Genomic DNA, 12,988 nt, shown 5'->3' with positions numbered 1-12,988 from the left:
CCAGGAGAGTGATGAGGGGATAAAATATAAATCTGTGTAGTGGCTGGGTGTGGTGGCTCACACCTGTAATCCCAGTACTTTGGGAGGCTGAGGCAGCTGGATCACTTGAGGCTGGAGTTCGAGACCAGCCTGGTCAACCTGGTAAAATTCTGTCTCTACTAAAAATACAAAAAACAAAAATTAGCTGGGCATGGTGGTAGGTGCTTGTAAACCCAGCTACTCAGGAGGCTGAAGCATGAGAATCTCTTGAACCTGGGAGGCAGAGGTTGTAGTAAGCTGAGATTGCATTGCTGCACTCCATCCAGCCTGGGTGACAGAGTAAGACTCCATCTCAAAAAAAAAAAAAAATGAAAAGCTTGTTGACACTGGAGCACTCTCCTGTGACTTGAGGGTTAGCCTCCTGAAAAAAAAAAGTGACATCATCCTTCTTTTAATTTTTAACTTTTATGTTTTTGAGGCAGAGTCTCACTCTGTCATTCAGGCTGGAGTGCAGAGGTAAGATCACAGCTTTCACTTCAACCTCCATCTCCTGGGCTCCAGCAACTCTCCCACCTCAGCCTTTCAGGTAGCTGGGACCACAGAAGTGCGCCACCACACTCAGCTCATCATTTTCTTATTTTTTGTTGAAAAAAGCAGTTCTCCTGCCTCGGCCTCCCAAAATGCTGGAATGATAGGTGTGAGCCACTGCATCCCACCAGAGTCATTCTAATATGCTGCTCTTGACGTTTGGCCATGGTGATGTCCTACTGCAAATGAGATGCAGATGCCAGAACTACTTTGGCAGAATATTGAGGAAGGCATAATAAGGCTCATGGCAGTGACAATGTTAAAATATATGTATTACACTTATTACGTATGATCAGAAAACCCACTATCTTGACTATATTTCCCAGGAATCCCTGAAAAGTATTTGCTTCGCTAAAGCAATAAGGAACTGATTCAGGAAGTTTGCACTCGGATCTTTGAGAGACTCAATGTCACATTTCTTCTATCTGTTGAAGAGATGCAGCCTTGACACTGGTCCTCTAGTATTAATGGACATAATAAGATTCTGGAATGGCAGAGGTCAGGGAGTGGCACCTAACTGACAGAGGCAATACAGACATCACTGGTATTAGATAGCAAGGCTGGAATGGCTTCATCTGAGTGGATTGACCTACAGACATCTGTTGTGATGGTTAAGAGATCATGCTGCTCCTAGGAACAAGAGAGATGAGTGCCAATCAATCAGGATGCTACTTTTTTTTTTTTTTTTTTTTTTTTTTTGAGACAGAGTCTCCCTCTATTGCCCAGGCTGGAGTGCAGTGGTACAATCTCGGCTCACTGCAGCCTCTGCCTCCCAGGTTCAAGCGGTTCTTTTGCCTCAGCCTCCCAAGTAGCTGGGATTACAGGCATGTGCCACCATACCTGGCTAATTTTTGTATTTTTAGTAGAGACGGGGTTTCGCCATGTTGGCCAAGCTGGTCTGGAACTCCTGACTTTGTGATCCTCCCGCCTTGGGCTCCCAAAGTGTTGGGATTACAGGCATGAGCCACTGCACCCAGCCAGGATTTTACTTATTTACCTTATAAAACAAAACAAAAAACAACTGAAGAGAAGACTGACATCAGCTGCAAAATGGAAAAATATTGTGGTCTCTTATCCAGTTTTCAGCAAGTTCATAGGTGAGAGCCTATGATTAAAGGGGAGTATATGTTTCCTTGAGAAAGGACCATCTAAAACCTGCTCAAGTGTGTACCATAAACTTTCCCCCAATCATTCCCTAGAAGCTCTCGCAGTCATTTACTAAAAAACTGTACACTGGGGAAAGGCATTTTCCAGGCATTTTGAGGACTGTTACATAACAGGGTCTGAACTGCCACCAAAACAAGCAAATCCAAAATGCCATCATAGACTGCTGAGCAGAGGACGGACTTTCGGAGGCCAGGTGATAAATCAAGTTCCAGCCCTGGTCCTCGCTACTGTGCGCAATAGTCCATTTTAACACTGCTGATAAAGACATATCCGAGACTAGACAATTTACAAAAGAAAGAGGTTTCATGACTTACAGTTCCACATGGCTGGGGAGGCCTCACAATCATGATAGAAAGCAAGGAGGAGCAAGTCACATCCCATGTGGAGGGGCGCAGGCAAAGAGAGAGATCAGGCAGGGAAACTCCCGCTTATAATACCCGTCAGACCTTGTGAGACTTATTCACTATCAGGAGAACAGCATGAGAAAGACCCGCCCCCATGACTCAATTACCTCCCACCAGGCCCCTCCCACAACACGTGGGAATTCAAGACGAGAACACATCTGTGGGGACACAGCCAAGCCATATCATTGTGCGTCCAAAACTTCTGCAAAATAGAGTCCTGAAGAACAGGAAAAAACCTATTCTGTGGCTATATTCCCAGTTCTCAGATGTGAAGTTTGAATGGACACACTCACCAGCTGGCCAAGCTTTTACAGTCCCTGCCCTATTGTATAGAAGTTATTATGGTAAGAACAGCTAGAAAACAACCTGAAAAATGCCCTCCTGCCACCAGAATGCCAAGATAGCAAATTAGAAGCATATCCCAAGAGGAATTTGGGGCATAAGCACAACTCAGGTATTTAAAGGATGCAGAGGCGTTGGTTTCCATCATATCCCTGTTGAATTTACCTACAGGACTCCTGCAAATACAGGATGGATCATGATGGTTAATGATGATAAACTTTTTTCATTTTCATTTTATCCATCCCCAGTCCCCCAGCCAGGGTCCCCATCTTCCCTCCCCATCCCTGCTTAACCTCACTCAGAGCAGCCGAGCCCTCTGTCCCCGGCCCCCCCTCTCAGCTTTCCTCCCTCATGACTTTGGGATCTGTGTGGCTCAGTCCCTTCCTACATCTCAGCAGCTTTTGACGTCAAGAACTACATCCCTGCTCCTTGATGCTTCTCCTTTTTCCATTGCTAGGACACCATCCTTACCCGGTTCCCCTCCTATCCCTGTGGCCTGTGTTCTCTGCCTGCCTCTGTCCCAGGACTCAGTCTCAGGACCTGTTCTCCACTGAGTTCTGGGGAGACTTCATCCTCTCTCCCAGTTTCAGTGTCTCCACTCCCCACCACACACTGATGCTTCCTGGGCCATCTTTGTCTTTAGCCCCTAAGATGCCCCCAAACCTGTGAAGATGTCCCAAACCTGCCTGTGTACTTTCCCTATATATCTGCTCCTCCCAGTTGCCTGGACTTGAGCCCCATTCTTTATGGCCTGGACCATGCTCATGCTCCTTTGAGACCTCACCACCCTCAATCTTCCCCATCTGGTCCAGCCCTCTCACCAGTCCCTAAGCAATATTCCAGATACACAGGTCTGTCTCACACCTTCCCTTGCTGGCATTTGAAGACCTTCACAATCCCACATTTTCCTTTCCCAAATTTCACCCATGCATGGGAGGCTTCGTGGGTCAGAGCACAGCTTTGCAAGCTTCAGGTCTAAGACCACCTCCTCCGGCTGGGTGCAGTGGCTCACTCCTGTAATCCCAGCACTCAGGGAGGCCAAGGCGGGCAAATAATGAGGACAGGAGTTCAAGATCACCCTGGCCAATATGGTGAAACCCCATCTCTACTAAAAAATACAAAAATTAGCTGAGCGTGGTGGCGTGTGCTTATAATCCCAGCTACTCAGGAGGCTGAGGCAGGAGAATCACTTGAAACCGGGAGGCAGAGGTTGAAGTGAGCTGAGATCGCACCACTGCACTGCAGCCTCGGTAACAGAGTGAGATTCCATCTCAAAAAAAAAAAAAAAAAAAGACCATCTCCTCCAAGGAGCCTTCCCTCTCTCCTCCCAGTTAAGTGCCCCTCCCCAGTTACTCATTCTAGCAGGTCCTGACCTCACCCTGCTGGCAGTGTCTGTACCTGGCTCTGTCTCCCCTACCCCTCCTCTGACGCTGGGCCAGCCATGTAGAGCTGGTGGCAGGGACAGATGAATGGATGGATGGATGGATGAGTGAATGAATGATGGAAAAATGGTCTGGGGGAAGGGGCTCAGAGCAGGGAGAGAGAGAGGCCAGTCCTTGGAGGAGCTCCGCTAGCCCTTGAGGTACCTACTTCCACCTGAAGCAATGGTGATATATAAAATTTAACCACCTGGTGGCTTCAACTGCAGTTGACGGACCTGAATGTAGTATCTTTAATAGAAAAAATCAACACAAGCTCTGGCTCATGGTGTACAGCTCTTGATCTTACAAACATGTTCTTTTCAATATCTCACTATAAAGTAGATCAAAATTTTTTACTTTTACGTAAGAAAGTCAGAAGTACATTTTACTATCTTAACCCAGGGTCAATAAACTTTTCTACTTTTTTCATAATACAGTCCAGAAAGTTCTTGATGATCTCGATATTTTCTAGGAAATCAAGCACTATGATGTCATAGACCTGGTGAATAAAAAGTGACAAGTTAGCCGGCCATGGTGGCGTGTGCCTGTAATCCCAGCTACTTGGGAGGCTGAGGTGAGAGGATCACTTGAGTCTGGGAGACTGAGGCTGCAGTGAGCCATGATTGTGCTACTGCACTCCAGCATGGGTGACGGAGCAAGACGCTGTTTCAAAAAAAAGAAAAAAAAGCGACAAGTACTCTGGATGCCTAAGTAGGACTCATGTATGCCAGAGGATGGCAGATAAATAGTACAAAGGTTTTGGAGGTCCAAGATTCTGAGAAGTCATGGAGAGTCCTAAGGAAAACTTGTTGCACCTTACACAACTACCACTAAGAAAGACGCACAGAGCTTGGTAGGCCTCTTTAGATTTCAGCATATACTGAATTTGGGAGTATTGATCCAACCCATTTATTAAGTGATTAAGAAGGTTGCCAACTTTGAGTGGGTCCAAGAGGAAGAGAAGGCACAACAGCAGTTTTAGACCACTTGGGTCATATGTTAACTATGGATCAATGATATTAGCAGTACCCCTGATATTTAAGGATTTAAGGATATTGTAGATTGCAGGCAAACTTTAATAAAAGACGTACAACCCAGACCCTAGAATTTTGACAGAATGTGATGCCTTATGGGAGCAGAGAAGATGATACTTGTCATTTGGAAAGCAACTTGTGGTGTGCTACTAGGCCCTAAGAGAGACTGAGCTTCCGACATGGGACACCAAATGACTATGTGACCAGAGCTACCCAACATGGATATGGTCAGAGCCATTAAACTACATATTCAGATGAGTGAAACAGCAATTCCTTATAAAATGTAAATGGTGCATACAAAATAAAGTCTAGGATGTCCATGGGGCACAAGCAAATTACATAAGCAGGTGGCCCAAGTTCCAGTGTCTCCTATTTCTTTTTCTTTCTTTTTTCTTTTTTTTTTTGAGATGGAGTTTTGCTCAGTGGCCCAGGCTGGATTACGCAATGGCACAATCTTGGCTCACTGCAACCTCCACCTCCTGGGTTCAAGCTATTCTCCTGCCTCAGCCTCCTCAGTAGCTGGAATTACAGGCACCCACCATCACACCCAGCTAATTTTTGTATTTTTAGTACAGACGGGGTCTCACCATATTGGCCAAGCTGGTCTCAAACTCCCAACCTCAGGTGATCCACCCAACCAAGCTTCCCAAAGGGCTGGGATTACAGGCGTGAACCACAGCACCTGGTCCTATGTCTCCTATTTCTATTGCAACAAGCCTCACTTTGCCATCTATGACCAACTGATGGGGAAAGATATGACTTAGGCTTCATTGTCAGATGGGTTCACTCAAGATGTTGTTGTCAGCCACAAATGGACTACTGGAACACACAACTCTACCCAGGAATGGTGCCAAAAGGTAGCAGCAAGGGTAAATCCTTCCAGAGGCAGAGCTATGTGTGCTAATGAAATTGAGCATTTTCTTTAATTATATAGGTAGACAATAAACCACAGTAATACTGACATTGTGATGAATAGAAATCATAAATATTTTCATTTTACATTACTTATGTCTATTATTTTGAAATTGTCATATTGATGCTATCTTGTTATTTAATTCATTAATAAAGTAAACATTTACTGTATATTAATATAAATTGTTTCTTTTGTAATTCTATATATTTTATCTTACGCTTTTAAGAATGTTATTTTGAAAAAGAGTTTTACAAAATGGCTAAATGTAATAGAAAAGATCAGTACAAGCTCTGGCACACAATGTATAACTATTGATCTTACAAACCTCTTTTTTTTTTTTTGAGACGGAGTCTGGCTCTGTCGCCAGGTTGGAGTGCAGTGGCGCAATCTCAGCTCACCGCAACCTCCAAATCTCAGATTCAAGCAACTCTCCTGCCTCAGCCTCCCGAGTAGCTAGGACTACGGGCATGCGCTGCTATGCTCAGCTAATTTTTGCATTTTTAGTAGAAATGGGGTTTCACCATGTTGGTCAGGATGGTCTCCATCTCTTGACCTCATGATCCGCCCACTTCAGCCTCCCAAAGTGCTGGGATTACAGGCATGAGCCACCGCGCCCGCCCCAAACGTGTTCTTTTCAATACCAGTAATAAAGAGGGTTCATTAAGTGGTTAAGTTTAACATGTCACCATTAGCCAGCAAGATCCATCTGGTTTTTGCAAGTCTGCTAAAGGAGTCATAGCACATACGTGGTTGAGAACCTTGTCCCAAAGAAGGTTCTTACAGGGGTGCCTAGATACATGCAGGGGTGTTTATGCCAATGCTGTCAATCACAGAGGGGAGTTAGTGGTAAACTGTGTTCATCATTAGAATGAATAAGTTACATGCTAACGTTTATTCCACATTATGAAATACTATACATATACATGTAAAACATGGATTCATCTTAAAATCATACATTGGGTAAAAACAAAAAGAATGTAGCAAGATCTACAGCATGGTATAATTAATGAATATGTGAAGGGTATGCCCATAAAACACTATCTATATATATTTTATATGTATATATTTAAAGAATATATACATGTTCAAGGATATGTATTATGTATTAATGGTATCACATTTAGAGCAGGAACCCAAGACTGGGAGTAGGTAAAGGACAAGAGAACTTCCTGGAAGAGAATATTAGAAAATTTTTAAAAAATTTATAACATATGAGAGGTGCCTTAAATGAAACAATGCTAATAGTGCATCATAAACCAAGAAGTATATGTAGTCCATTTCTCTGATCCAAGACCAAACAAATAAACCAAAAAACTCTACCATGAACAGAATGCAAAGGCAATTTTTTTTTTTTTTTTTTGAGACAGGGTTTCACTCCATCGCCCGGGCTAGAGTGCAGTGGCCAGATCACAGCTCACTGTAGCTTCAGCCTTCCAAGGTTCAAGTAATCCTCCTGCCTCAGTCTCCCAAGTAGCTGGGATCACAGGTGTGCATCGCTACATCCAGCTATTTTTCTTTTTTCATTTTTAGTAGAGATGCGGACACACTATGTTGCCCAGGCTGATCTCAAATTTCTGGACTCAAGCGATCCTCCTGCCTCAGCCTCCCAAAGTGCTTGGACTACAGGCATGAGCCGCCACACCTGGCCACAAAGGCAAATTTCAAACTATGGAAAAATAACTATTTTAAAAGACAAAAACAAAACAAACAGGTGAGGCATGGTGACTCAGACCTGTAATCCCAGAACTTTGGGAAGCCGAGGCAGGTGGATCACTTGAGTTCAGGAGTTTGAGACCAGCCTGGGTGACACAGTGAAACCCTGTCTCTACTAAAAATACAAAAATTAGCCAGGCACGGTGGCGCATACCTTTAGTCCCAGCTACTTGGGAGGCTTAAGCGGGAGGATTGCTTAAACCCTGCGTAGAGAAACCCTGCTTAAAAAAAAAAAAAAAAAAAGGAGTGGGGAACTAATATCTTCAATATATAATAAGATTTTATTAATAAGAAAAATAAATATTTTAAAGTAAAAAACTCAAAGCAGGTCATTAATAAGACATGAATACATGAAAATGTTCAGATACACAAGTAAAATAAAATATCAGGTATTATCATGGGAGAGGAAAATCTAACCTCTCAAACACCACTAGTGGGAAAAAAATGTGGTACAAACTTTCTGAAGGAAAATTTAGCATGTATTAAAAATGCCATTAAAATCTGCTCTAAAAACCTACAAATCTTTGGCACAGCATTTTCAGGTCTAGAAATATATCTTAAGGATCATTTAAAAGTACATGGATATTGGCCGGGTGCGGTGGCTCAAGCCTGTAATCCCAGCACTTTGGGAGGCCGAGGCGGGTGGATCACAAGGTCGAGAGATCGAGACCAACCTGGTCAACATGGTGAAACCCCGTCTCTACTAAAAATACAAAAAATTAGCTGGGCATGGTGGCGCGTGCCTGTAATCCCAGCTACTCAGGAGGCTGAGGCAGGAGAATTGCCTGAACCCAGGAGGCGGAGGTTGCGGTGAGCCGAGATTGCGCCATTGCACTCCAGCCTGGGTAACAAGAGCGAAACTCCGTCTCAAAAAAAAAAAAAAAAAAAAAAAAGTACATGGATATTTAGTTACAAGGATATTTATGGCGACATTGCTTCTCACAACTGAAATGTGGGGGAAAAGTGATTAGATGTCGGCAAAGGAAATTGTAACATACTCATATAAAACAGGATAGTGTCACTGAAGTAGTATGGGAATGTGTTTCAAATATAGCAAGGTGGAAAACAAACAAAATTTACATAGTATGACCCATTTGGTGATTTAACACTTTAATAGGTTTTTTGTTTTTTTTTTTTTGAGATGAAGTCTCGCTCTGTCACCCAGGCTGGAGTACAGTGGCACGATCTGGGCTCACTGCAACCTCCCTGTGTCCCAGGTTCAAGCAAATCCCCTGCCTCAGCCTCCCAAGTAGCTAGGACTATAGGCGTGCACCACCACGCCCGGCTAATTTTTGTATTTTTAGTACAGACAGGGTTTCACCATATTGCTCAGGCTGGTCTTGAACTCCTGACCTTCTGATCTGCCCACCTCGGCCTCCCAAAGTGCTAGGATTACAGGCATGAGCCACTGTGCCCAGCCTTTTTCTTTTCTTTCTTTTTTTTTTTTTTTGAGACAGGGTCTCACTTTGTTGCCTAGGTTGGAGTGCAGTGATGTGATCACAGCTCATGCAGCCTCTACCTCCCAGGCTCAAGCAATCCTACCACTTCAGCTTCCTGAGTACCTGAGACTACAGGTGCACAGCACCACACCCAGCTAATTTTTGTATTTTTTGTAGAGAAGATTAAGTATTTTATGTTGCCCAGGCTGGTCTCAAATTTCTGGGCTCAAGCAATCCGCCCACCTTGGCCTCCCAAAGTACTGGGATTACAGGTGTAAGCCACCGTTCCCAGCCCTTTAATAGCATTTTTAATCATAAAAGTTTCACATTCATTGAAAAAAATCTGGAAAATAAAGGTCAAAGAACACAAAAGTCACCCACCATTTCACCAATCAGATATACAATGTATTTTATATAGATGAAAATCTAATGTTAACAAATGGAATAAAACATACTCTTTGGGAACCCAGATGTCAAACGTAATTTCTAATCCAAATGTTCCTGAAGGAGTAGTTTTTGAAAAGGGCAAATTATGCAGAAAAACATAGAGATGTAAGTTGAGTAAATTTTCCAAATTCTGATCAGGAAACAAATCTGACTGTAAAGAAGTGGGAAAAATTAATGGAACAAGAGCCACCTATATTGAACATTTGTTGACCCTTTACTAAACACTACAGGCCTGCGGCGTAAAAGAATTTATGATCCACTGCCAGGAGAGTACAAGTTAAAATTCAAAGCTGGGGTTCTGAAAACAGCCTGCCTGGCATTGAATCACAGCTCCACTACTCACAAGCTCTATGTCACTGGGCAATTTAATTTCTCTGTCCCTCAGATTCCTCGGAATGGGGATGATATAATCCTACCTTTTGGGATGTAATACATGTAAAGCACTCTCAACCATACTTGGCTTGTAATAAGCTTGGAGTAAATGTTAGCTATGGGCTTTGCAAACATCAGTGCAGCAATGGAACCACATCCTTAAAGAGCAATCTGAAGCCCTGCATATCAATGTGTATAGATAAATGACTCGGCACGAAGCTGTGTACATGGTACATTCCTCTCCTTCAGGTTTGGTTCAGTAGACTCTGTCACACAAGTACAAACACTATGGCTACTATTAGAACCATTAAAGCTGAGAATGACTGCCCTCCTGGGTAGCCTGTGTGTACAGATATAATATTTAAAAATCAGTATACAATCTCTTAGGGGGTTAACTCTCACCTCTCCTTCCTGATTCTTAGAATCAGATTGCGACACTTGTTACGCTCAGTACGCTGTTACGATATTGGCCTATAAAAATATGTAAGACTTGGTATCCATCTTCTCAGAAGTTAAAATCACTTAAGATGATGTCAAAATACCTAAGGCAACTAGGTGATTCTAGTATATTAGTTTTCTATTGCTGCTATAACAAATGACCACAAATTTGGTGGCTTTAAAAAAAAAACACACTTCTTATCTTACGGTTTGGGAGGTCAGAAGTCTGAAATGAAACTCATTGGGTTAAAATCAAAGAAGCAGCAGGGCTGCATATGTTCTGGAGGCTTGGAGACTGTGTTTTCTTGATTTTTACAACTTCTGCAGGCCGCCCACATTCCTTGGCTTGCGGCCCCATTCAAAGCCAGCAATGTTGTGCCGAGTCCTCCCATGCTGCATCTTTCTGGTTCTGTCTTCTGCCTCCCTCTTCCAGTTTTAAGAACTCTTGTGACTACATTAGGGAGCTTGAATAATTCAGGATGATCTCCCTACCTTAAGATCAGCTGATCAGCAACTCTGGCTTGAGCTGCAATCTTAATTTCTCTTTACCATGTAAGCTAACATATGCACAGGTTCTGGGAAACAGGATGTGGACAACTTTGAGGGGTACTATGGACTGAATGTTTTTGTCCCCCAAAATCCATCTATTTATCAAAACCTAATCTCCCAATGTGATGGTATTAGGAGGTGGGGCCTTGGGGAGGTGATTAGGTAATGAGGGCAAAGCTCTCATAAAGGGGATGAACAGCGAGCCAGAGAGCTCCCTTTTCCCTTCTGTCATATAAGGACACAGCAAGATGGCGGCTATGAAACAGAATCTGCGCCCTCCCCACATGCTGAACCTGCCAGTGCCTTGATGCTGGACTTCCCAGCTTCCAGAACTGCAAGAGAGAAATTTCCGTTGTTTACAATCCACTCAGTCTATACTGTTTTTGTGATGACAGGCCAAATGGACTATGACCAGTTCACACTCCGCACACTTCACCTAGCACATGATAAAGACCAAGTGAGATCAAGAAACGGTACGTGAAGGTTCTGTGGATTTTAATATCACTGTAGGCAATTCTCCTGCCTCAGCATCCTGAGTAGCTGAGACCACAGGTGCACATACCACGGCGGGCCAGGTTCTTACAGCAAGATGGTCAGGGAATGCTGAAAGAGAAAGGTAGATTTACTCTGGCCCTTAAAGGATAGATTCAGTTTTAAAAGTCAAATACGGGGAAGAGGGGGTAATCAGGTAAGAGAGGGTGTAAGAAGCAAGGCCTGGAAAATGTAAGCTGTGAAGTGAGACTAGGGGGCAAAGAGCAGAATATTTTGGCTGAAGGTTCACAAAAGAAGGAAGAAGTGTGAATGGGAGCCAAAATAAAGGCTGGGGAGTTTGATCCCTATCCCTTTTCAAAACTTACTGACCCCAGAATGGTTTGAAACTTTAAAATGTACTGATAGGAGGATCATTAGAAATTAAAACCTTTTGAATACAGCGTCTTGATGAAACACCGTCAGAAGATTAGTACAGACAGTACCTGCCTGGATGAAAGCAAGCAGCCAAAAATGTCCCCTCGGATAATGAACAAAATTTGTTTTTTCCCCAGTTTTAACACACCTAACCCACACAAAAATCAAAACACTTATTTCAGTAATAACAAATTAAATATAATGCTAAATCTCACCCATTTTGCATTTTGATTATACAAAACAACATGCAAAAATATTTTTACAATTTTTACATGAGAAGGGGATCTCTTTTCCCATAATGACCGCTTGATGTGAAGAGCAATGTTGAGGGTGAGGTTCTGTTTTTTTGTTTTTTTTTTTTTAGGAGATGGAGTCTCGCTCTGTCACCCAGGCTGGAGTGCAGTGGCGTGATCTCAGCTCACTGCAACCTCTGCCTCCCGGGTTCAAGCAATTATCCTGCCTCAGCCTCGCAAGTAGCTGGGACTACAGGTGCACACCACCACGGCAGGCCAGGTTCTTATATCAAGCACTGTATCAGGCCTCCTCCTTCCACTTCTTTTCACTGCTGTATAGTATAAAAATTGCATTTTACAAGGTTCATTGTACCAAAGGGAAAAAGCAAAAAGCATATTTTGCAATATTAAAGTACTTCTGAAATAGGCTATTCCAAAAATTACTGTAATATTTTCAATAGCTCACCTCCAGAATGTTAATTTGAGTTTTGTATTACCTTTTTTTGGAAAATGTATTATGTATAATGATAAACAAAACAAACAAAAAAACCCTTAAATGTCTAATTGTACAAAAAGAAAAGAGTAAACAGCAAGTCTCCCTTCCTCCTCCCCTCGAGCTATAATATCTTAGTTCACCTCCCCGGAGACGTCCGCTGCTCTCTGTGTCTCAGGTGTCCGTGCAGAGAGAATATCCGTACACCCAAACGGGGGCACGCACCGTGAACGCCACTCTGGGCCTTGTGTTGTCACTCTCCTCCCAGCTTTTTAGAAACTACTGGTGCCATTGTTCGGTCTCCCTTCCAAGTATCCAGAGCTCTGCATTTGGATTCAGGCATAATGTAAGAAAGCCAAAAAGGCTTTTCTTTGAAAATTGGCTTCTTTTAGCCACAAATTCACAGGGAATGAGTGTGGCCACAAAAGCCTAAGTTATAACGGAAATAGACTAACATCATAAACGTGTGGTAGAAGAAAGAGGGAAACACTGCTGCTACCAGAGCAGGAAGAAAAGAACTCGCGAGTTAAAATCATTTAATCAAGTTTGA

The sequence above is a fragment of the Saimiri boliviensis genome, chromosome 4, assembly GCF_048565385.1.
Source record: "Saimiri boliviensis isolate mSaiBol1 chromosome 4, mSaiBol1.pri, whole genome shotgun sequence".
NCBI classification, from domain to species: Eukaryota; Metazoa; Chordata; class Mammalia; order Primates; family Cebidae; genus Saimiri; species Saimiri boliviensis.
Note: the sequence above shows the minus strand (reverse complement) of the source record.